Source organism: Dipteris shenzhenensis, chromosome 8 (genome assembly GCF_047967505.1).
Source record: "Dipteris shenzhenensis isolate YYH24624 ecotype China chromosome 8, Dip_SZ_1.0, whole genome shotgun sequence".
In the NCBI taxonomy this organism is placed as follows: Eukaryota; Viridiplantae; Streptophyta; class Polypodiopsida; order Gleicheniales; family Dipteridaceae; genus Dipteris; species Dipteris shenzhenensis.
The window spans coordinates 5,825,104-5,846,904 of record NC_141603.1 but is presented as its reverse complement, the minus strand read 5'-3'; the positions used below and the strand labels follow the sequence as shown (position 1 = coordinate 5,846,904).

General features: G+C 40.3%; 1 protein-coding gene across 3 annotated transcripts in view; it reads right to left on the bottom strand.

Annotated features, from left to right (window-relative positions):
• Positions 1–9,799: 9,799 nt before the first annotated feature.
• The window catches only part of LOC147899020 (uncharacterized), a 50,185-nt gene continuing 38,183 nt past the window's right edge, over positions 9,800–21,801 (bottom strand). For all 3 annotated transcript variants that reach the window (XM_087377917.1, XM_087377915.1, XM_087377914.1), the window contains exon 4: positions 9,800–10,265. The gene's annotated coding sequence lies outside the window, so the exon portion shown is untranslated. The remainder of the gene's footprint in view (positions 10,266–21,801) is intronic.

Here is a 21,801-nt window from a genome sequence, read left to right as displayed (position 1 = left end):
GGAGTCCGTTGTCATCTCCTAAATCTTAGATTTTTCCAGTGCCTCCTCTAAAGCTCTCTTACTTTTTTGGACTGGTGTCACCTTTCCCTTGCGTTGCATGACACTGGCTGCCGCCTCTGTGAGCAGGTTGAGTTCATCATAGCAAGTAGACGACCACATCATCAGCTAAGTCAGCAGTAGCCACACCCTCCTACCATGTCATTAAGCCATGTCCCTAGCAACCACCTTGGCACTACAATGTCAACAACCTAAGCCCAACACTTAAAAAAAACAAGTAAAAGAAACTATTTCTTGCTTTTTATTACTCAACAATTGGTTTCAATATATTAGCATAGATTAGTTTGCCATAGAAGACACATTTGAATTTCTACAAGTAGCCAATCAAAGCCATGCCCAAAATTTTTAGCTTCCTACTTGGAATCAGTCCTTATGTGCTCACATGCAATTTCACATCATAACATATCCTGAAACCTGAACTTTTGTTCAGTGAGTAGTCTACACATTTCAAATTTTTTGGAGGCATTCGAATTTGGTTCAATGGGTAGATTGGATATTCATTTCATTTTGCACTTCACATTGCCTCCATTGTCAGGCTTTATTGGCTATTTTTTGGCATTTGAGCACATTATTTGAGCATTGTATTGGCTATTCTCAGCATTTATTAGCACACAAGCCTTGTAGCAGATTGGATTATATTGCAATTCTTTCTTCACCACCAGCATTTCAAATTGCAGTTGATTCAGACAATATTTTTGCATGTACTTTGAGAACATTTTTTGCATCATGTCTACTAGTAGCAACCTCAATTTGGAGGCACCTGCTAAGTTAGACAACTCCAATTATGGTACATGGAAGTATCAAATGAAGACCATATTGTACTTCAAGACAAATGGGAGTATGTGGTGGGTCTACATGTATACCATTTGGTGACCATGTAGTACATGGGTCTATATCTATAGCATCTGGCTGCACTACAACAAAAGAACCTACACTCACCACCAGGTGTTGAATCCTTGGGAGATCTCATTGTCCAAGCATAGGTAGAATGGGACAAAAGGACAAGTATTTATATCACGTGATCAGATGGAATGTGCAAGATGTGATGTGTGGACGACTCAACACAATCAAGATGTGATGCTTAAACAACTCAACATAGTCAAGACATCAAAAGAAGCATGAGATGTGTTTGTAGCTCTTTATGAGTCCAAGAATACTTCTAAGATTCTGACACTTAGAAACCAAATCAAATAGAGTTTTTGCAATAGCAATCATGCTTATGTACTTAGGATCAAGGATAACAATCAGCTTGCAATAGCAGTCATGCTTATGTACTTAGGATAAAGGATTACAACAATCAGCTTACTAGAGTAAGAGAGACTATGAAGCCCAGAGAGATGGTTCAAGTCATTCTCAATGGACTAGGCGAGGCATAAGAGAATCTACTCTAGAGTAAGGATAACAATCAGCTTGCAATAGCAGTCATGCTTATGTACTTAGGATCAAGGATTACAACAATCAGCCTGCTAGAGTAAGAGAGACTATGAAGCCCAAAGAAATGGTTCAAGTCATTCTCAATGGACTAGGCGAGGCATAAGAGAATCTACTCTAGAGTATTTGCATTCAAAGGTAGTTCCAACACTGTAAGAAGTACAATCAATATTACTTGGTGAGAAACTCAAGACCTAGGCCATTCAATCAAGGAAAGGTCAATCCAATGAGCAAGCATTCCTAGCCTCAAACAAAGGCATAGGTAGAGGCAGAGGAAGAACATCTCAAAGAAGTGGCAAAAAAATTAGCATCAGCATCAAACTAAGCATCAACATCCCGAGCAACATCAACATTAAAATTTAAGAGAAAATCATTCCAACAGAGGGATATTTCAAGGATGAAGGAATGCATCCACCATTGTCATAAGTTTGGACATTATGCAAAAGATTGTTGTATGACTAACGAGGTCAATCTAATAGCAATAGAGGAAATTTTCGTGTAAGGGGAAATCATCGTGGTGGACTTCTATTGGATAGATGACTGAGCAAGATATGCAAGTACAGTTTAATAAGCATAGTTTAATAAGCATGGATGATTTATTAAGGAGTATGAGAGTGACAAACTAGGGCAGACTGATAGCCCATGGAAGAAAGCAAGGAAGGCTCTTTGCATTGGATGTAGGAACACCTATTACACAACATAGCATGTATCTTGAAAATGGACATGGATGTGGAGTTATGGCATAGAAGAATTGGCCATGCAAATCTACAACAACTGAAACACATGCAAACTAGAGACATAGTATGCGGTCTTCCTAGATTTGGGCATACTACTTTTGAGCATGTATGTGAGGCATGCCAATTTGGAAAGCAAACTAGGCTCCCATTTTCAAAGAGGTATAGAGGGAGCAATAGACCTTTTCTTCTACGTATGGTCATTTGGGGTCCATGTTAGAGTGTATCACTTAGAGGAGCTCACGTTTACATCATTTTCATCTATGAACAAACTCACATGACCTAGGTTTATTTTCTCAAATAGAAGAGTGAAGCTTTTGATAGATCCATGAAGTTTCATAGTATTGTAGAGAAAGATTTTGGCCGATATGATTCTCCTACTACCAAGAGCCATTATGAAGGCAATTTAGGTTAATAAACTCTCTTTGACAACACCCAGAACAAATAGCTTAGACTTTGCCACTGGAGACTTTTGCTTTGTCCTACTTTTCTTCATAGTCTCAACAAGTGTCACTTTTGGGTAAAACAGTAGGGGGTCACTCTCTGAATCACTCCCTTCTTGCTTACAAACTATATCTTCAATGGTTCACACAAAGAAAAGGATATAATTTGGCAATTGAATTAAAATCCATTAAAGAAAGTAAACAAAACTATAAATTCAATAGAAAATGGATTTCTCAAGGTAAAGAGACTTGTTTTTTATACAAAACCTTATGACAATGGAAGTAAAGCTAAAGATTCAAATGATAACAATGAGAAAATTGAAGGAAAGATGAGGTTGATCCCATAGGTTGAATCAATACGAGTTTTCACAAAAGCTCAATCCTTGGGATCAACTTAGGATAGATGGATGATAGTTTGATTCCTACTAGGAATGGCAAGGTGTGTATATCAATGACAATTTAAAATCAAGCATCAAATTTGCAAGGTAATAGTGCCATTATGATCCCCAAGACTAGGTTTGGGTGGATTTCCTTGCCTATTTGATCCCTGAGATCAAATCTTTGTGGAACTTCACACAATTCCTTAGGATGCAACCTCATTATCATAAAGCCTAATGATAATGAGGTCCTTGGGATTGGATTTGCTAATCTACCATGCTAATATAATCCCATGGATTGGATTAGCTAATCCTCAAACCTAGTTCAATCACAGGCATCAGATTAGCATGAAGCCTTTGGGGAAACTTCATGCTTATTTGATCCCCAAGATTGGTGCAGCATGATCCTAGGCCATGTATACTAATTCAATCCTCAATGTTGTATTAGCCTGCAAGCTAAAGAAAAGCCAATCCCTGGGATCAAATTAGTCTACATCATGTACATGAAAATCCAATCTAGGCTATCAGATTTGTCTATAGGCTCATGCAAACCCCAATCTTGGGGATCAAAATCATAATCAAATCTTAGGAGGCTTCATATAAATCTAAACCTCAACATTATATTAGTGTGAATGTGCAAGATAATCTAATCTTGAGGATGGTAGTAGTGTGAAGCATATGAGGAGGTTTCATGCTAATCCCAACCTCAAAATGGGATTAGTAGTGTGAAGCATATGAGGAAGTTTCATGCTAATCCCATCCCCAAAATGGGATTAGTCCTCAAAGGCTTCACAGAAATCCCAATATTGGATTTGCCAATATGCTAATCCCAACCTCAAAATGGGATTAGTAGTGTGAAGCATATGAGGAGGTTTCATGCTAATCCCATCCCCAAAATAGGATTAGTCCTCAAAGGCTTCACAGAAATCCCAATATTGGATTTGCCAATATGCTAATCCCAGATGCTATTCCATCCCTAATATTGGATTAGTCCTCAAAGGCTTCACATTGATCCCCAATATTGGGGATGGGATATGTGAAGCATTTGAGGAGGCTTCACACTAATCCCATCCCCAAAATTGGATTTAAAAAAATGCACCAATAGATGTCTTGCACACAACACATTCCATTTATCACAAACATAACTTGTCTCGATTCAAATCTTGAGTGTGAAAGATCACAATCCTTTTGAATGGATATTGTAATTTTGATGAATTGACCAACCAAACTCTTCAACTGTTCACTTTGTGTAGGGGAGTGCAACAAAGTAGATCTAGGCACTTTGAAACTACATAGGATATTTGCATTCCCTAGAGTATATTCATTTTTAGGTATTGTTTTAGCCAAATATTTACAATCACTTTGGAGAATTTAATATCGACCAACTCTAGCTCTCCATGCTCATAATCCTAGAGTTCATTATCAAAACAACTTCTTGCTAGATCTCCATTTGCTCTTCCTAGAACTTTTCCCTTATAAATAGAGGGTTAAAGATAGATGGCACCACGGTGCCACCACCAAATTTCTTGATCTATTCTAAAGAGAGTTTGTTTCGAAAACAATAGACAAATTACCACACCTTCAAACCAAGAAAGCAGTAAGACATATGACATACCATGCTCTTAAAAACATTAAAAAATGAAGAAATTTCTCCATTTTTCTTATCTCAAGGAGTTTTTCATGGATAAGATGTCAACCATATTAAGAAGGAGGACCACAAATTCTATGTATGCAAGGAAACATACGTAAAAACATGGTATAATATCATTCTAATAATGTCTTCAATTTTGTAATCTCTTTGTAACTTGTGTTAATGAGAGCAGAGTTTGGTTTCATAAACTCTTTTTTGGCCCCCTTCACTTGTTGATCTTCTCTTTGTAATATATCATCAAGAAAATTCCTTATTTTCCAAAGCTAAAAGCAATCTAGAACATACCATTCCATGATTCTATGTATGCAAGGAAGTATACATAAGAACATAGTATGGTATCATTCTAATAATGTCTTCAATTTTGTAATCTCTTTGTAACTTGTGTTCATGAGAGCAAAGTTTGGTTTCATAGACTCTCTTTTTATCCCCTTCACCTATTGATCTTCTCTTTGCAATATTTCATTAAGTAAACTCCTTATTTTCCAAATCTTAAAGCAATCTAGAACATACCATTCCATGCAACATTCCAATCTTCTTTCAAAGTTAAAAAAATGTCGTTATGGAAGAACCTCACTCTTTCAATCCATGGCATTGCCTTTCAATTGTCATTTGTGGTGAAAGGCTAAAATATTGGCCTACATTCATTATACTTAGAATAGTGCAATAATTAGTGTCATGTGAATATTCCAAGAGAAATCACCTTTTGATTTCACCTGGTGAGAGTCCACGTACGATAAAGCAATTATGGTCATTTGTGTTGAGTCAATCAAATGATTGCTTGTCAGATCATAAGCACAACATAATTCACTACAACAGCATGAGGATTTCCTCTTATCTTCCCTCTAGATTTAGAAGATGCCATCTATATTGCTTATGCACACTTCGAATGATCTCCAATATATGGTAGGAGCAATAAGAGGTTTATGGATATGTGAACGTCTATTGAAATTATCTATTGATTCACACAATCCTATTGCTCTACCTTGCTTGTCGTATACTCTATGTTGATGATTGTTAATAGTATCATCTCCAATAATCCCCTAGAATACGTGTTGTGGCATACTACGTGCAACTACTAGCCCCTCTATAATTTTTTATTCCTTTCTAGTATTTTGTCTTCTTTACCATGCAGCCACCCCTTTGTTCTTATGCAATGGTTCTAATGGCCACTTACTAGCCTTGACATGTGTGTGATATTTTTTAGCTCCTCCTTTGGAAATCAATGACCAACAATATCCACTTCTTTTCATTAGGTGCTCACACTTTATGATATTAGCAAGTGCCTCCAATGTCTCAATCATGACTACCAAATGGCTTTATGGTGATCTTCTTTGCAGAACCTTTCTACAACCACTCCTTTTCCAAAGAAGCACCTTGAGATTCGATGCAAATATATGTGGGTTCTCTTATAGATCTTCATATAAAGATACACCCTTGAGGGGGTTACTATATGTAAACCCTATATATCATGTGCGTTCAAGGCCTATTTTAAATCCCTTATGTGTATGATTAAAAGACACCCTCTTCCTATACAAATCTGTAACTTTCCAAAAGGATTTTAATGATACCCCTATGTACATGTATTTCTATTAAAAACATGATTTAAAAATATCCTATTGAACACACATGATAGTTACATTTTTCCTACGTGCAACCCCAAGGATCTACCACTTAAAAGATAAAATTTCTACCCTTCCAAAGTCCTCTTCCACATCCACAATTTGATTTTGTAAGAAAATAAATAATATTCTATAAAGAGAAAAAACCATCTTCAATAGTTGAGACTTTTACTAAAAGAAGAAATGCTTGAAAGAAGTCAAGACTATACACAACTACTTGAAGTATCTTTAACTACTATTTTGATGTTGCTATTGAATCTTTTTCTTCCAAGTTCCATTTTGTTAATTCTTTTGCAACTTTCGAGTGGCCACCTTGAATTAAAATTTGTTGTCCTTCACAAGTTGCATGCAAGATATTTGATATTATGCACGTCCAAATTATTTTGAGGTGCTTAAGTATTTGTCTTTGTACAAGAACATGACTCCCCCTTGGGAGCACGGCTCCCACGCAAAATCTTGTCAAACATAATTATGTCAATGACATGTTTTCTTAGAAGCCATGAGTTCAGCTAAAATAAGAATATTTACAAATCAAAACAAAGATAAACATTAGTAAAAGCAATGATATTATAGTACAATGAAGGAATAAGAACTCAAGAGTCACGATGAACTATAGATATTGAGAAAACAACATAAGAACTCAACCTTTGTTAAGAAACTCAAAAATATGGCAACTTAATTTTTACATGTTCCCAAAAAAAGTGAAGAAATTGCCTAAAACCAAGTATTCAAAAAGTTTGGACAAATTTGGAGATTTTGGCCAAATTGTAATATACTTCAACACATTTTTAACATAAATCCTACTTCAAAGTATAAGAAAACAAACACCATAATGACCTGAAATAACATGAAGAAACAAAACTTCAGGTGATATATAGATTTGCAAGACTTTATTTGTATGCTTTTAAAAATTGTACGAAAACCATGTACATTTGTATGCACCAATGGATCATATGCTTGGTCGATGAGATCATCAGCAAGTTTTCAAAACAAGTATATGTTGGCTCTTGGTTGATCATAAACCAAGAGCGAGCTCGATCTATGATCTCGTCAATTGAGTTTGAAGAGATTGTCAATCAAGCCAGGTCTTGGTCAAATCAAAATAAAAATAAAGCAAAGAGTTAGATGCATACACAAACTAGAGCAAAGAGATTGGAGTTTTCATAGAGAACAATCAAGCAAGCAAAAGAGAGGATGTGTGCAAAACAAAGCATGTTTAAAAAGATCACAATCTTTCCAATCTATAAAAGTACAACTTATGTTAAACCAACCCGAAATGCAAATTTAAAATCATTAAACATAAGAAGTAAATTTAAGATTATTAAACATAAAAACATGAATGGATACTCAAAAGCTCTCTCATAATTCTGGAGTCTATGCAAAATCTTTAGGCATGAGCTTTATTGGTTGCTATTGCACATTGTTGGGTATGTAATTTAGTGAAGAGATAGTTATTAACTATGCTTAATATGTGTTCTATACAAATTTTTGGAGATACTTATTTCTAGGCAGTGAGTGTCATTGCAAAATGAAATAAAATCAATTGTAACTTGAAAACAAAACACCTAAAACACTTCCTATGTTGAAAAGGCCCCCTCATGGCCTCTCCCTGCTTCTTTCTCCTCTCTTAGCATGAGGCCAAGCTCCTCTTCCTCCCAATAGGCTGCCATCTCCAGCATTGTTCCACAGCTCAAATCAGCTTGCCCTTAATAAAAATTTATGCTTAAAAGATAACTCCAATACTCCAGTTCTAGCTTTGTTGTATCTCTTTTATCCATGGATGCACTTCTCTTATGAGCTTGTCAAAGAATGCAAGCTCGCCAACCAATTTGCAGGCCACTAGCATGCTGACATGGAGCGGTGACACATGTACCTCCACTATCCTCCTATATTATTCCCTTGACTACGCAATAAGTTTTGTTCTAGGTCGTGACAATGCTCTGCCATGTCTGCTCATCATTTCCATCAGTATTCTGAAGAAAGAAGATCCACCTTATTGTACTTCTTGTTTACTTTGTGAAGCGTAGTCCTGTGTCTCTGTTTTTATGCTCTCCTCACAACACAACTCCCAATTGTTTGGAGTCATGCTTACAAAATGAGAGTTTTTGACACTAATTGTGCTGTTCATTGAGTACAAAATAAGAGTCCCTAAGATTGAAGGCACTGATAAGTTTAATATAAGAATGAGTTCCTCTCATCTGTTTATGTAGGCATCTAAAGAAACTCTGCTCTCATAAAGGAAATTAAGAATCTTGTTACATGTATATCAAGAGTAGGTCACGCATTCCAAAACAACAAAAAATAAGCCACTAAGATTGAAGGCACTGATAAGTTTAATAAAAAGCATGAGCTCCTCTCATATCTTTAAGTAGGTATCTAAAGAAATTCTATGCTCATAAACGAAATTAAGAACCTTATTATCATCTACATGGATCTATCCATGTATTTGAAGTAGGTCATACATTATCATATTGGGAACCCCATCCATCCCACAAGAAAGATCTCCCTAATGGGAAGAAAGATTAAATGCCCCCTCGACAAGAGTAAAATCCAATGGCAAATACGCGCCCATTGGCCCCCCCGGGCTCCCAAAATTATCTGCAAAGGACACCACCCCCCAACAAAGGATGATAGGCACTGGGCAAACCCAGCAAATCATAACTTCTTTATACATCAAGCTACATGCAAAGCTACAACTCTATCAAAAACCCTGATTGGGCCCATCGTTACTAAACTCATCAAAACAAATTCACCAGACAAAAAGATTACAGTAGATAACCAAGCTCTACGATTAGGAAGTTATTAATTATGAACTGCATTTTTGTGAAGACAAGGTTTGTCCAACTCTGCTGTATAGAGTACATAGTAAACAGGATATGAGTGACAATTTTCTGAATGTTTCTATGGCGCCTACAACTGATTTGCATTCGAGATTTGTTTGGGGTTGCCATAGACAATTATTCGTACATTAACCAATGCAAATTGAATGAAGGAAAAATGTCTGGATCACTTAACGGACATAACAAGCACTAGTTATCTGTTGGAGGCCCCTCTGTATACGATGTGTCGTGTAAATATTGTGTCCATGTTCAGCTTTTTCCCTTTGAAGCTAAACAGAAGAGATTGTTACAATGCACAAGTAACATGGTCACACTTCATGGTACCTTAAATATGAGAACTAATATCTATTGGATCTGCAAAATTCTTGGAACAATTTTCCTGAGGAAACACCTGTTGGTGACATTAAGGTGCGAAGGGAAACTCATAGGGTACATATCAAAGATAACCAGACTATGAAGCTTCAAACGCCCACTAGATACATCAGAAAGAACAATTCCTGAACATATTATTTTCTTTATCACTTCACTTAGTAAAAGAGGGACTGCAAAAGGACGGCAAACCAGTCGTCCTGTCACATTCCAGTACATGAAACAGACAGAAAAAACACTGAGATAACAGATATGCTGATCACAACGGACGAAGTGTATAGCTTAAAACTAAGACTTATTTAGAATTAATACAATTTCCAAGTCAACCCTTAAAGGATCCACACGTGATGTAACCAATACAAAAGTCATAACTCTCTAAAGAGTTTAAAAGGCTGAAAAACTGACCACTGTTTCAAATCACTGAAGTGCATGTCCCAAATCTTGTAATATGCTTTCTGACTGCAGTATAGCTGCTACAATAGAAAATGTGTATGATTTTACATTTAGATTATCCAATAGGATACCCAAATTTCTCTCTTTGCCTTGCAAACTCAATCCTTAACTCAACTCCGAAATTAATCACAGTTTCCAAATCTCCTGGCCTGTTGATGTGAGGCTTAGGAAAAAATTTCCTGAAGTGTGTGACTGCTGTTATGACCAAAACTTTCACTTAAAATCAAGAGTGCTCCAAATTTCCCCTTGTTAAGAATGGGGTGAAGCACATTACTGCCTAGGCACGTACGCCTGCAACCAGAAAGCAAGAACTCCCAATGTTAGAGCAAAATCATAAACTTCCAAACTCCAAGCTGTCACTAGCTAATCAACATATATATGTAGATGAATCCAGGAAGATACCCCTAAGAACATAATCCAAGTGCGGTTCAATCTCATGACAGTCACAAGGATAAACTCCATCACGTATAGCAGGGACTAGCTACTGTGACATCCCATCGACGTCATCAGTGCCAACAGTGGGTGTAGGCCATAGTATAAACATATGCTCTCATACACACAAATCCACACACCCACACAAAATGAGCATCCATTTATACAAAGTTCTTCGTACTGAGTTTCTGTCAGCACTCCGGAGTTGGGCAGACACAGCCTTAAAAAGGCTAGAACTAAAGGAGAAGACTATCAAGAAGTTCTCTTCATTCAAGCTACAACTGCTTGTGAAGACTATACCATTTCGTTTTTGTTAATAGCTAATCAACACAGTCAATTGCAATGAGAAGAGAGCAGGCTGTATTAGCAAAGGAATTAAAACATACTTCACAGAAAACAAACCATGCATCCATTTAAAATGATCAATCAGAAAATTGGCACAGCTAACTCAAAACCTATTTCAACAACGGGATTGAAACACCAAGAAAATGGGTCAAAGAAAGGCCCTGATCCCTTTTACAGAGACAAACCGTAAGGCATCCTGAGTTAGGAATTCCTCCACATTTGCCAAAAGATCATTTCAAAATCAGCATTGCAAACATTTACTCAATGAAAATATCCAAAAAAAATGGGTAAGCTCTTTTCACCCCTAACAGTGAAAAGGGCCCTCACCCCTTCTATAGAGAAGTTCCATGTATCCAAATCTGCTCAATGATCTTTTTTCGATCAGCAGCATTGGACATTTATTCAGTTGTGAGTAGAACAAAAAGCACATCTATCATATTTCCAGAATAGGAACTTGGAAGGGGAGGGGAGGAACACAAATCAGAAATAAACAATTCTTCCAAAAAAAGATTGGATCTTCTCCAATCTGATCGTGCATGTTCTCAATAGGAAGGGCTGTAATGGTCATGAAGCTTATCCCTTGCAATCTACTGAGTGCAAAAGCCTGAATGCTATCTGGAGAGAGAGAGAGAGAGAGATAGAGAGAGAGAGAGAGAGAGGGATTGTGTGTGTGCATAGTATTCATCACATCATCTCATAACTGTTGTAATAAGTTATTACATACACATGAGATGTTGTGTTTATGCGGTGCACACAGTAGTCTCAGTCAAAGTTGTGTGACCTTGAGTAAGTCTGCAGCTGCGCAGAGTTGGCTGTAGCAGAAAGCTCTCCTTTCTATGCCATGGTATGACAATTGTTGTTACATGCGTACTTGTTATCTGACGGATATATGGGTGGCCACAAGGGCTGACTTGGGCCAGCCTAAGGGCCGGACAGCCCTGCAACAAGGCACAGCAAAGAGGGCCAGCAAAAGGGCCTTATATTGGCCACAAGACAGGCGGCCAAGCAGGGTGGTCAGTCATACTGTTGAAGCAGGTCAAGACCCATATGGGCCAGTCGGGTGGAGCCAAGTAGATCAGTCAGCCAACAGACTGGCTGGTTGGGCTGATTCCAGGCCTTGTTGCCCATTTTCGGAACGGTTGGGGATGCCTTGCCGGCACCAATGAACAGCCGTGTGGGCACTTGTCATTGGCAGTTCGGAACAGTCTACTGCATCCCACTGAAGCCTACACAAAGGCACACAGGCTGCAGACTACAAGAAGGTTCCAGGACGTGGTGGACAGTATCCAGGAGGTTCCATGAGCTCAGATCAAGGCCGTATCATGTTGCTTCATCATGGTGAACAGAGTCCTCATTTTGTACCAGGGTGCTAATTTAGAGCATATTATATACATTTTTTGGCTGTACTACTGAAGTGCACTGCTTCATATCTTAGCTTGAGTTTATGCTATTGTGGGCCCGTGGAGTGAGTGTGATCTCAATTAAAGTTCTGGGTTCTGGGGAGTCTTCAGCTTCCAGGAGTTGGCTGTTGCAAGCAACCTCTCTATTCTATGTCAAGTCATCATGATCTGTTGGTTATTCTCCGATAGACCAAGGCTATGCTAGCTACTATATTAAATCACCCCTTGACCAGTGCAGGCTGTAGGCCATTCTATGGGCTATCCATAGGTGCCACTTGTTCCTTGGTATGTGCCTTGTAGGACTAGTTACCGTCAGTTAGGACTGCTGGTACAATTAGTTCATGTTCAGTTAGGACACTTAGTCCAGTTAGGGCTTAGCCCTAGGGTTTTGTCATATTGGCTCCCTCTTGAGCCTCCACTCATTTCTGAGCTTCTATTGCTTGCCATAGCCAACAGTGGTATCAGAGCAAGTCACAAATCCACGCCATAGCCATTTCCAGCTTCCCCAAGCTGTTGGTGACTTGTTCCAGCCTTATTTTGGCTCATTTTCTTGCTGGTCGGCACATTTCCCAAGGTATTGGTGCCTACTGCAGCTACCCGAGGCAGTTTTGCATCCCTTGCATCGCCGGGAAATCTTCTCCAGGGGCTCCTCCAGGCTCCAGCATCTGCTCTTCTCTGCATCTGTTGCTGTTTTCGTCCCTATTCCAGCATTTCAAAGCTGCTCCTGCTACCCCCGAGTTGTTTCAAGGCCTGCAGCAGCCCCAAATCAGCCGCCTTTTTGCATGTGTGAACTGCGTCAGCTTTTGGAGCACCTGAAGGAGCCGCCTTTGTAATTTCGGCCTGCTGCTGCAGTTTGGAGCACCTACACCAGCCGACTTTGACATTAGGGCACTGCTGCTGCTGTTCTGAGCATTTTAGGGTTTGCAGCCTGCTGCTTCTGTTTGGAAGCGTTTTCCGAAGCCCTATTGCTGTTCTAACACCTCGGGCTGGGAGCTTTTTACCTCTGGCTGTTTTGATGCAATCATTTCAAGGTGTTATCCTCCTTCAGGGAGCATTTACTCTTGCTGAAACATCACAGCCCTCTCATTTGCCATTTCTGTACCTTTCACTTCTCCTACAAGGCTGATCGTTTGTGCTCGCATTTGGAGCTCTTTAATTGGTGCCTTTGCCTTGCATTTTTGGCACCATGGCTAGCAGCAGCAAAGATTATCTTTTTGGGATGCTTGGGGCTGATGACAAGCTTGATGGCACCAATTACCCATGTGGTCATACATGATGGGGCATGTTTTGGTTTCCAAGAATCTATGGCACATTGTTTCAGGTTTTGAGGCCAGACCTCACGTTTTGCCAATATTGAGGAGATTATGCCTGATTCTCAGCTTGTTTCTAATGCCCTTGATGGGTTGCCTGCTCTTCTCCTTCAAGAGGAGGAAAGTCGTGCAGCATAAAAACAAGGCAAAGGCAAGGTTTCAGCTGGTAAACCCCCTCATTCACATGCTGATCATTCTCATTGTGCCTCTTCTTCAAGGGACAACAAAAAGAGGAAGAGATGTAACTATTGCAGGAAACCTAGGCATGATTTTTCTGAATGCAAGAAGCGGATTGCATCTGAAAAGAAGAAGAAAGAGTCTGGTCTTGCAGTATCTAGTTCTCCTAGTGCAAAAGATCGACATGAGTCAGCTAATTTTGCACAAGACCAGCATTGGGCTTTCTTGGTTACATGTCAGTATAATCCTGATGTCATAATGTTCATGATGTCTGCATGGCAGTTTCAGATGTTCATGATGCTTGGTTCTTTAATAGTGGTGCTAGCAAGCACATCACTTCCTATAGGAAGTTATTCAGCTCACTAGGGCATACATCTAAGGGGGGGAGTGTCACATATGCTAATAATGCATCATATACCGTGAAAGGTATTGGGCAAGTTGCTCTTACTTCTATTTCTGGTGGTCTTGTCACTTGAATGTGCTTTATGTTCCAGGCATTCGCAAGAACCTCATTTCTATTTCAGCCATAGCTACATGTGGCTTTCATGTTCTTTTTTATGGTGTTCGGTGTGCAGTGTATGATGCTACATATGCCTTTACCATGGTCTTAATGTGAGAAAGTGAGAGAGCAACAACGAGAGCAAGAAACGGGAGAGAGAGAGAGCTAAAAGCTTAGTTGCAAATAGATGAGAGTAAGAGAGTAGTACAACTAAAGGAGTGAGATAAGGTTTTGTCCTAGTGACAAAACCTTAGTAGTCACTAACCATAGTGGACTAACTACGGTTAGGGGAAAAAACCTCTTTAAGAGGAAAAAGTGCCCCTAACTAGCTTATTAAATTACATTGGTCACTGCTGAATTATATCTATAATTCTAACACCCCCCTGCAGTGCCAATGTCATGTACAAGGATGATTAATCACCAAACAGATATAAGTTCAAGGCACTGCAAAATGCCTCAAATATTTCACGTGGAAGTGCTTTGGTGAAAATATCTGCAACATTGTCATGTGTGGACACAAAGATCATACTGATTTCTCCTGCATGCAACTTCTCTCTGACGTAGTAATAGTGAACCTCAATGTGCTTCGTGCGAGCATGAAACACTAGATTCTTTGCCACTGCAATGGCACTCTGACTATCAGTGAGAATTGGAGAAGGACCCTCCAATGGCAGATGAAGATCAGCAAATAGACGACACATCTAGACACATTCAACTAGTGCTGTGAAAGCTGCCCTGTACTCAGCTTCACATGATGAGGTAGCCACTATAGATTGTTTCTTGCTTAGCCAGGAAATGCAAGCTTTACCCAAAAAGAAACAATTGCCACTAGTGGACTGCCTAGTGTCATAATCACCAGCCCAATCTGAATCATTGTAGGCATGCATCTGCAAGTCACCCCCCCGGGAAATAACAAGCCAAAAGACTTCGTGCCCTGCAAATAACGGAAGATGCGCTCAACTGCCTGCCAATGTATAGTTTTTGGACTGTGCATATACCTGCTCACCTGAGATACTGCAAACTGAATATCAGGTCTAGTGTTGCAGAGATAAATGAGGCATCCAATAGCCTGACTGTAAAATGTGGCATCAACTGATTCTCCTGCATCATGCATTACGCGTTTCAGCCCCGACTCCATGGAAGTGGCTATGGGCTTACAATCATGCATGTTAAATCTGTCCAAGAGTTTATGCACATACTTGGACTGAGACATAACAGTGCCACGTCTCTCTTGAGAGAACTGGATCCCCAAATAAAAGTGAAGCAGCCCCAAATCTGACATGTCAAAGTTGGTCTACAAATCAGCTTTGAAATCTGCAATATTATCTTCATTGGACTGTGAGCAGTAAGTCATCGACATAAAGAATGATGACTAAAATTTCCCCCCCATCCTTCTTGATGTAGAGGGTGCTCTCAGTAGGACTATTGTGCAACCCCTTGCTGGTCAAAAAGGCATGAATCTTGGCATACCATGCACGAGGGGCCTGTTTCAGTCCATACAAAGCTTTATTTAGCTTGCATACCAGAAGTGCATTTTCTGAAATTTCAAAGCCTAGAGGTTGTTTGACATAAACCTCTTCCAACAAGTCTTCATTTAGGAAGGCTGTTTTAATGTCCAACTGATGAACATTCCACTCAAAATGTGCAGCCATTGCAATAACAGATCGGATGGTGGTCATCCAAGATGTAGGAGCAAAAGTCTCCTCATAATCTATGCCCTTTTTCTGAGCATAGCCTTTGGCAACCAGCCTTGCCTTGTATCTGTCAATGGATCCATCTGGCTTCTGTTTCACCTTGAAAACCCATCGTGTACCAATGGCATGTTTACCTGGTGGCAAGTCTACGACATCCCAAGTCTGATTTTTCTGAATGGACTGCAATTCATCGTGCATGGCATTCATCCAATGCACATTGTCCTTTGCTTCTTCGAATGTTGCAGGCTCCTCCTCATCGAGAAGAGTACCTGCATATGCTGATTCCACTAAATTAGCACCTTCCATGTGCCTCACTACACTGCGAGTCCTGCCAGGTAATGGAGCATCAATCTTACTCTCCCTGAGAGTCTGTAATAGCCAATTTGGGACTGTTTTTGCTGCATGTATGTCTGCAATTTCTTGATAAACCACCTGTTCCACTGCCTGTGGAGGTGGCAAGACATCCTGTGGCTGAACTGGAGCATTGGGAGGTGGCTGTAAATTCTGATTTGCATCAGAAATATCAGCAGGGGAACCCAAGGCAATGGGTAGTAACCCCTCAAAAACATCCTCTGAAGAAGAAGGCATATGAAATTCAGCCTGAGTGTGAGCTGAGTTTTCTGCAAATATCACATCTCTACTGACAATGATCTTGCGTGTAGCAAGATTGTAGAGACGGTACCCCTTGCTTTCTGCACTGTACCCAACATATATGCACTTAATTGCCTTATCTGACAACTTATGCCGAAATTCAACTGGCACATGAGCATGCAAGGCATCCAAAGACACGGAAATGATCCACTGAAGGCTTTCTCCCATTCTAGACTTCGTAGGAAGTTTTTGTTTTCAAAGCCTTAGTGGGAGACCAATTTAAGATGTCGTTGGCACACATTAGACCTTCAAGCCAGAATTTGTAAGGCATGTGTTTGCTTTTCAGCATACATCTGTCCATCTCCATAAGAGTTCTATTTTTCCTCTCAGCTTTGCCATTTTGCTGAGGGGTCAGCCTCACTGTGAGTTGATGCACAATATCCTTGCCTTTCAGAAAAGCATCAAAATCTGCAGATAAGTATTCCCCACCTCTATCTGTGCGCAATGTCCGTATCTTGAGTCCAGATTCATTTTCAACCATGGCTGAAAAGTGTTTAAACACCATGAACACTTCTGATTTGCACTTCAGCCCAAAGATCCAAGTGAAATTGGAGTAATCATTAATAAAAGTAACAAAGTAGAGATGACCACCCAATGATGGAGTCCTCATGGGACCACAAACATCACTGTGTATAAGCTGTAATTTTCGGACAGCTTTAACTGAACCATCCTTTTTGAAGGGGAATTTGTGGAGGAGGTATGTCAAGAAGTGGCAATGCATCAACCATAGAGTGCTTCTGAAGTGTCATCAAGCTATTGTAATGCATGTGGCCATATCTGGCATGCCATAATTCTGCATTCTGCATGGCAGCAGTAGGAGTAGAAACTGCAAGAGCATGGGCTGCTCTTTTCTCAAAAAGATCAAGCTGAAAAAGCCCACGCAGCAGAGTACCAGATAATCTCAAGGCATAAACATTTTCTCTATCTCGGACAGCACATTTGTCATCCTCAAAGATGACCTGAAATCCAGCCTTGTTAAGAGTGGACACTGAAAGGAGATTCTTGGTGATACCAGGCACATACAAGACATCTGAAAGTCTGAAAACTGAACCATCAATGGCGGTAAGCTCAACTTCTCCTATACCATGTACTGAATATGACGAGTTGTTGGCACAAGTGACTTTCTTACCAATGGGAGGTGGATGCAAGGAAGTAAAGAGACACTTCCTAGAAGTGATATGCTTGGACGCACCGCTGTCAAAATACCATGTATTCAGTGTTTCATTGACACTGAAAGCTGATGCATCCATGGAAGGATCATAACTGCAAGTTAGAAAGGCATATGTATCATCATTACAAGTGGCTGTACTATCCCGAGCATCTCGAGCAGCCAGCCTAGAATCTGAAATGCAAGATAAAAAGGCATAATCCTGTCCAACAAAGTTGGCTGCAGCATCCCCACTGTCAGATGCATGAGGAGCTGAATCTGTAACAGCCATACCGGAGCTGTTTTTCTTCTCTTTTGCAAGCCTTTTCTTGCATTCTGCAATGTGATGACTTGGCTTTTTGCAGTAATGACAAAAACCCTTCTTCTTTGGCTTACTTGCATCATTCTTAGCCTTTTGTGAAGGCTGTCCTGACCCACTGGAAGGCTGATTTACTGATGTCTTTGCCTGTCCCTTTCCTTTTGACTTGAACTTTGAGAGCATAGCTTGTTCACCTGCACGTGAAGCCAAGTTTTTCCTGGTCTGCTCTTTCTGAAGCAGAAGTCCTATCAACTCATGAAAAGTGAGAGAATTTGCACCCCCCCCTCAATGATAAGTTCAGCGAGGTATGAAAGCTAAGATAAGTCTCAGGAAGAGAATTCAGAGTGGTGGTAATCATCTCTGAATCAGGAATAATCTCATCAACGTTCAATAATTGCTCTCTGAGATCCTGTAGCTTTGTGAGGTGGACTAACATGGAGTCACCCTCTTCCATATGTGTATTACTTAACTCTCTTTTCAAGAAAGATACCCTTGCATCATTCCGGGCTGCATACATGCTTTCTAAGATATCCCACGCTGCCTTCGAGGTCTTACGCGACCGGATATGCGGAATGATAAATCTTTTCACTGAAAGAGAGATGCATGACAAAGCTAAGGCATCCTGTGAATCCCATCTCTTTTGTTCTGGAGTGGTGGCTACAGCTGCACCAACAACCTGTCCTGCAACTCCACCCTGTGCACGACCTCTTCCACCTCCTTGCTGGGGAGGGGTATTAGGTGCCAAACCTGCTGGTCGGATCTCACCCCCATTCACATAATCCCATAAATTGCGAGAAATCAGAATATTGCGTACCATAAAACTCCATAGGGAGTAGTTGGTACCATCCAACTTGTCTTCCTGTGAAAGACCACCGAACGGGAAATCATTCTGATTTTGCTGGGCCATATCTCAGAAAGAGATTTTAGCAGATACAAAACTGTATTCCCTTACTGGGAATGAAATGCACAACTCCCAAAAAACACAGCCAAACACTGGCTAAAAAAGCAACTCAAGTCTCTGTAATGCCTCTGTCAGTAATCTGCCAGAGCATTGAATCTCTCCCAAAACCTGCCAAAAGCGCTTCAAAGCACTCACAAAAAAAGGCAGTATGAACTGAAATCTGTCAAATTGCTCTCCCAACACAAAAGCCCCATTTGTGGCTTGAAATTGCAACCAGAAAGGGGCAAATTTACTAAAAGCCCCAAATCTGCAATTTCTGAACAAAAGCCCCACATTTCAGATTAGATCTGCAAAAGCCCCAAATTTCGAGTTGAAATTGAGCCAAATTTCACCCAAATAGCTATTCTCCTGCAAAAGCCCCAATTTCTTCAACACTTGCAGATTTACTGCAATGTTTGCCCAAAAAATCCAACTGTGCTCCCATAAAGCTGAGCCAAACAATGGCTATATGTAAAGAATGCGCCTGCCAATGAACCTTGCAAGTAGAACCCTGCTCAAAAGTCTTGCATAAATGCGAATTTCCAAGCCCACCTTCAAACTGTACGGAAGTGTACGGAAGATGCTTGAAATTAACTGCACGTGTACGGCACCACACGTGCTGTATGGAAGATCTATACGCAGATGTACGGAAATGTACGGATAACTTGTACGCATGAGCTGTACGGAAGCATGTACGGACGACTTGTGCGATGGAGCTGTACGGAAGCAGGTACGGACGACCTGATGTACGACGTTGCAGTTGTACGGAATAGGTGCTACATTTGTACGGCGCTGCAAATGTACGATCGCGCGAAGTAGCTTAGACTGGCTGTACAGACTTGACGCAAGATGGTACAGATACTGCACAGATGTACGGGATAGTACGACTGATGCAAGCTGATAGTACAGATCTGTACGGGGCTGTTCGTACGGAATTCATACACATGTACGAACGACGAGCATAGGAGCTCGAAGCTTGAGCTGGAGCTGCGTGACGTCGAGAGCTTGGGAGCTGAAGATGGGAGCTAGTCCGCGGGCAGGAGGAGCTGGTCCAAGAGCTTAGTCTGCTCTGATACCAAATGTGAGAAAGTGAGAGAGCAACAGTGAGAGCAAGAAACGGGAGAGAGAGAGAGAGTTGAAAGCTTAGTTGCAAATAGATGAGAGTAAGAGAGTAGTACAACTGAAGGAGTGAGATAAGGTTTTGTCCTAGTGACAAAACCTTAGTAGTCACTAACCATAGTTAGTAGACTAACTGCGATTAAGGGGAAAAACCTCTTAAAGAGGGAAAAGTGCCCCTAACTAGCTTATTAAATTACATTGGTCACTGCTGAATTATATCTATAATTCTAACACTTAACTGGCACATTGACTAGAGGTCTTTATAGACTTGATGCTTATGACAGATGTTTGGATGACGCTGCACTTGTAGATGCACATGCCTTTGCTCTTCATTCTTCTACCATGGCAGATACCCATTTGTGGCATGAGAGGTTTGGACACACCTCAACTTTGGAGCTTTGGTGAAGTTATATAAGGATGGTATGGTTGTTCATCTTCCCAAAATGCATGTCTTCAACGCATGTTTGTGAACCTTGCTTGCTTGGTAAGATGCACCGTTTTGCGTTTCTCAAGAATGGGAGAGTTGGCTCCTTAACGCAAGCTTTATATGGTTCATAGTGATGTTTGTGGACCATGCAGGTTGCAACTCTTGGGGGATTCCATTATTTTGTCCCATTTATTGATGACTTCACCAAGTACACTTGGATTTTTGCCTTGAAATCCAAATCTGAAGTTTCTTCATGCTTCAAGCATTTTATTGCCTTGGCTGAGACTAAGAGTGGGCTGCACATTGCTCACCTTAACTATCGCAAGAAGATGAGATGTAACTATTGCAAGAAACCTTATATTTATGAATGCAGGAAGCGGATTGCATCTGAAAAGAAGAAGAAAGAGTCTGGTCTTGCAGTATCTCGTTCTCCTAGTGCAGAAGATCGACATGAGTCAGCTAATTTTTGCATTGGGCTTTCTTGGTTACATGTCACTATAATCATGATGTCATGATGTTCATGATGCCTACATGGCAGTTTCAGATGTTCATGATGCCTAGTTCTTTGATAGTAATGCTAGCAAGCACATCACTTCCTAGAGGAAGTTGTTCAGCTCATTAGAGCATACATCTCAGGGGGGCAGTGTCACATGTGCCAATAATGCATCATATACCGTGAAAGGTATTGGGCAAGTTGCTCTTACTTCTGTCTGTGGTGGTATTGTCACTCTAGAGAATGTGCTTTATAGTCCAAGCATTCGCAAGAACCTCATTTCTATTTCAGCCATAGCTACATGTGGCTTTCAGGTTTTCTTTTATGGTGTTCCGTGTGCAGTGTATGATGCTACATATGCCTTTACCATGGTCTTAACTGGCACATTGACTAGAGGTCTTTATAGACTTGATGCTTATGACAGATGTTTGGATGACACTGCACTTGCAGATGCAAATGCCTTTGCTCTTCATTCTTCTACCATGGCAAATACCCATTTGTGGCATGAGAGGTTTGGACACCTCAACTTTGGGGCTTTGGTAAAGTTATATAAGGATGGTATGGTTGTTCATCTTCCCAAAATGCATGTCTTCAACGCATGTTTGTGAACCTTGCTTGCTTGGTAAGATACAACGTTCTACGTTTTCCAAGAATGGGAGAGTTGGTTCCTTACGCAAGCTTTATATGGTTCATAGTGATGTTTGTGGACCCACGCGGGTTGCAGCTCTTGGGGGATTCTATTATTTTGTCCCATTTATTAATGACTTCACCAAGTACACTTGGATTTTTGCCTTGAAATCCAAATCTGAAGTTTCTTCATGCTTCAAGCATTTTATTGCCTTGGGTGAGAATGAGAGTGGGCTGCACATTGCTC